The sequence below is a fragment of the Arachis ipaensis genome, chromosome B02, assembly GCF_000816755.2.
Source record: "Arachis ipaensis cultivar K30076 chromosome B02, Araip1.1, whole genome shotgun sequence".
NCBI lineage: Eukaryota > Viridiplantae > Streptophyta > Magnoliopsida > Fabales > Fabaceae > Arachis > Arachis ipaensis.
Window position 1 is genome coordinate 35,519,775 of NC_029786.2, and position 4,711 is coordinate 35,524,485.

Here is a 4,711-nt window from a genome sequence, read left to right on the forward strand (position 1 = left end):
CTAAGAACACATAAGCATGTGAGTTTTGAGCCCAATTGTGTGGTTACATTATATAACCACTTATTTTCCATTCTTGTGTGTATTATTCTCTTTCTATGATTGTAATCTTTGATTTGTTTGATTCTTTATGTCCATTATTTCATGTATGAATGCATTTATATGATTGAGGCCATCATTTCATTTAGCTCACTTACCCAAATAGTCTACTTTTCATCAACCATTGTTAGCCAATTTTGAGCCTATGTTAAACCCTTATGTTCTTAATTTTAGCACATCACTACTCCTAAGTGAAAAACAGTAAATGTCCTTAATTTGGATCTTTGATTAGCTTAGGCTAGTGAGGGTGTGTATCATTTGGGTATGGAAAACTTGGAAATATTAGTTGAGGTAAAAGTGTGTTTTTATATTTTTGTTGAAGATCTTGGGAATTGGGTACATACTCATGCAGTAAATATGTAAAACCATACGCATTGATACGTTTGTGTATACTTTAGTGAAAAAAGAAAAAAATGATAAAGAAAAATAAAAAAGAAAAAAATAAACAAAAGAAAAAGAAAAAGAGAAAAAGAAAAGCAATAAAAAGGGGACAAAAATGCCCTAAAGCAAAGTAATAACACTATAATAACCTTAGAATATAAACTTGTAGCAAAATCAAAATTAAAATATAAGCAAAATGAAATAATATATCCATCAAAATACGAAGAAAACAAATCTCTTTCAAAGAGGTGCTCAATCTAATTCAATAAAAAGTTTGCTTCAATGCAAAATATCTCCAATCCTAATATTCTATTTTTTACTCTATATTCTATTTTACAGATAGAAAATTTTTCATAGTCAGATCCTAACAGACCAAGCACGCCACTCAACAGTCCAGCTTCGTCTCCGATTGCTTGCTTTGCGCTGTTGAACCTGAGCACGACCTTTCTCCCGTTAGGCTGTTCCATAGCCTCCCTCATGCTTATTCTTGCCGGCTTGATTATGCCGTCAGAATCTGTAAGCCAAATATAATACCTTATATGTGTATCCGTTGTGGACAGAATGCGAGAAAATTAATATATAACATATATTCTAAATCATGTTGACCAAATAAAAATTATTAAATACGTTACTAATGATCTTAACTTCCCAAAACTCTGTAGTCTTGCGACTTTTGCGACTCTAAGATCTAGGATTCACAAAGGGGTCATCAGCTTCTTGATCAGGAGAATCTACATCATGTGCATCAGTTGCCAAGTTTACGTGGCCTGGCTCCGATTCCTGGATGTTATTTGTGCTCGTTTGGGGAGCAGGCCTTGGTACACTGCACGGCGAAAGGAAAGGGCGTGAAGTTGGAGAGACACTATCACCACTGTCCGGGAGAATTTGAGAGTCATCGCGGTGGGAAGCCAAAGTCGAAGGCAGAGCTGTTTGAGGTTGCTGACATCCTGGTACTAATTTTTGTTTTTTTGTGTAACGACCTTTCCTAGCCATCTTAAAGGAAAAATAGCACCTGTTTCCCAAATAAAACAAATCAAAGTGACTGAGAGTCAAAGGATGATGTATATTTTCTTAGTTCATAGTTAAAATCCTATATTGATTATTACAATTACTTTTACAGAATATACATCAAAGGTTTACTAGGTGGAAGCCTAGTCTTGTATGCACTAATCATCTTCTTATTAAAATATTTTTACATTTTTACATGGAAAGTGCTTTTTCTTTTTGTCTAAACCTGGCATCTAAATAAAATAACACATTCATAAGATTATTAAGGAGACATGAATTAAAAATTATATTTTAATTAACTTATACATTTTAAATTCCATTCACTCACCACCTAAAAGAAAATAAATCACCTATTTTTTTAAAATTCTACAAAAAATCAGACATACAAGAACATAGGTTACAACACAATCGCAATCTGGGAAAAAAATTAAGAGAATATAATGCTAGCTAATAATTAGAAAATCGAGACATTATGTTGGATTCTATGAATAATACTAACTTGCAAACACAAATGTGCAGGTATATATAAGCATCAATGTGCACATACCTTTAGAAGAAATTGGCTTGTTGTCCACCTCAAAAATCTGCAAGATATATCCGTTAAAATCAATGAAAGCAAATCATTACTTATTATTAATATAAGGAGCATATATTATTATTGGGTTCAACCGTTCAAGGAATGGATCCTAACACATGAATTAGTTAACATGATAACGAAGTGGACTTGAAAAATAATAACAAAGCACCTAATAAAAAAAATAATCCACACAAACAAGCTCTTATAAAAAAATTACCTACTAATTAAATACTAACCTTCAAAGTAAGCTTCATAAGGTGTTAGTTAATGATAATTTAGAACATTACTAAGTAATTGGTATGCGAAATTGTTACTCAGGTTGTGAATTATTGTTCGAAATTGATTCCCTGGCGATGGCACCAAAAATGGATGCACAGAACCATGGTCTAAACATATCTTTACAACTTCGCATAACTAACCAGCAAGTGCACTGGGTCGTCCAAGTAATACCTTACATGAGTAAGGGTCGAATCCCACGGAGATTGTCGGCTTGAAGCAAGCTATGGTCATCTTGTAGATCTCAGTCAGGCGGATATAAAATAGTTATGTAGTTTTCGAAATGTAGTAATAGCAGAAGGATAGAAATACTTATGTAAATCATTGGTGAGAATTTCAGATAAGCGTATGGAGATGCAATCGTTCCTCTGAACCTCCGCTTTCCTGCTGTCTTCATCCAATCAGTCTTACTCCTTTCTATGGCTGGCTTTATGCAAGGGCATCACCGTTGTCAGTGGCTACATCCCCTCCTCTTGTGAAAATAGTCCAAGATGCCCTGTCACGGCATGGTTAATCATCTGAGGTTCCCGATCATGCTAGAATAGGATTCACCCTCCTTTTGCGTCTGTCACTACGCCCAGCACTCGCGAGTTTGAAGCTCGTCACAGTCATTCAATCATTGAATCCTACTCGGAATACCACAGACAAGGTTTAGACTTACCGGATTCTCTTGAATGCCGCCATCATTCTAGCTTACACAACGAAGATTCCGATTGAGAGATCTAAGAGACACTCATCTAAGGTAGAACGGAAGTGGTTGTCAGGCACACGTTCATAGGGAATGATGATGATTGTCACGTTCATCACATTCAGGTTGAGGTACGAATGAATATCTTAGAAGCGAAATAAGATGAATTGAATAGAAAACAATAGTACTTTGCATTAATCTTTGAGGAACAGTAGAGCTCCACACCTTAATCTATGGAGTGTAGAAACTCCACCGTTGAAAATACATAAGTGATAATGGAGTTCATTGGTCTCGGCCCCAGAGGGGAACCGGAGTAACCAAGACTTGATCACAGGATCCAAATACAATCCAGGATGTCTAATACAATAGTAAAAAGTTCTATTTATACTAAACTAGTTACTGGGGTTTACAAAAGTAAGTAATTGATGTATAAATCCACTTCCGGGGCCCACTTGGTGTGTGCTTGGGCTGAGCTTGAATGTTACACGTACAGAGGCTCTTTCTGGAGATGAACGCCAGGTTGTAACGTATTTCTGGCGTTCAACTCTGGTTTGTGACTTGTTTCTGGCGTTTAACTCCAGACAGCAGCGTAGAACTGGCGTTCAATGCCCTTTTACGTCGTCTAAACTCTAAAAACAATGTCAAAAAGCGTATAACTTATCCGCTCATCACAACACCAAACTTTAATTGTTGCTTGTCCCCAAGCAACTCTAAATCAAATAGGATAAAAAGAAGAGAATATACTATAAATTTCAAACTATCAATGAAACATAGTTTCAATCATATGAGCGGGACTTGTAGCTTTTTGCCTCTTGAATAGTTTTGGCATCTCACTTTATCCATTGAGGTTCAGAATGATTGGCATCTATAGGAAATCAGAATTCAGATAGTGTTATTGACTCTCCTAGTTCAGTATGATGATTCTTGAACACAGCTTCTTTATGAGTCTTGGCCGTGGCCCTAAGCACTTTGTTTTCCAGTATTACCACCGGATACATAAATGCCACAGACACATAATTGGGTGAACCTTTTCAGATTGTGACTCAGCTTTGCTAAAGTCCCCAATTAGAGGTGTCTAGGGTTCTTAAGCACACTCTTTTTTTTTTTTTCTTTGGACCTTGACTTTAACCGCTCAGTCTCAAGTTTTCACTTGACACCTACACGCCACAAGCACATGGTTAGGGATAGCTTGTTTTAGCCGCTTAGACCAGGATTTTATTCCTTTAGGCCCTCCTATCCACTGATGCTCAAAGCCTTGGGATCCTTTTTATTTGCCCTTGCCTTAGCTTTTGGTTTTAAGGGTTATTGGCTTTTTGCTCTTGCCTCTTGGTTTTAAGAGCTTTTAGCTTTTTCTGCTTGCTTTTTCTTTTTCTTTCTATAAATTTTTTTTTTCGCCTATTTTTTTCTTTTTTTTTCTGCAAGCTTTGTTCTTTGCTGCTTTTTCTTGCTTCAAGAATCATTTTTATGATTTTTCAGATTATCAAATAACATGTCTCCTAGTCATCATTCTTTCAAGAGCCAACATATTTAACATTCTTAAACAACAACTTCAAAAGACATATGCACTGTTCAAGCATTCATTCAGAAAACAAGAAGCATTGTCACCACATCAATATAATTAAACTAAGTTCAAGGATAAATTCGAAACTCATGTACTTCTTGTTCTTTTGAATTAAAACATTTTT

The 4,711-nt window shown here is 35.7% G+C and overlaps 1 long non-coding RNA gene across 2 annotated transcripts in view; it reads right to left on the minus strand.

The window, feature by feature from the left end:
- The window catches only part of LOC107628297, an 18,269-nt gene continuing 14,374 nt past the window's right edge, over window positions 817-4,711 (minus strand). For both annotated transcript variants that reach the window (XR_002357363.1, XR_001617688.2), the window contains 3 exons: window positions 2,033-2,069; window positions 1,110-1,489; window positions 817-991 (listed from right to left, as the gene is read on the minus strand). This is a non-coding gene — a long non-coding RNA (uncharacterized LOC107628297). The remainder of the gene's footprint in view (window positions 992-1,109; window positions 1,490-2,032; window positions 2,070-4,711) is intronic.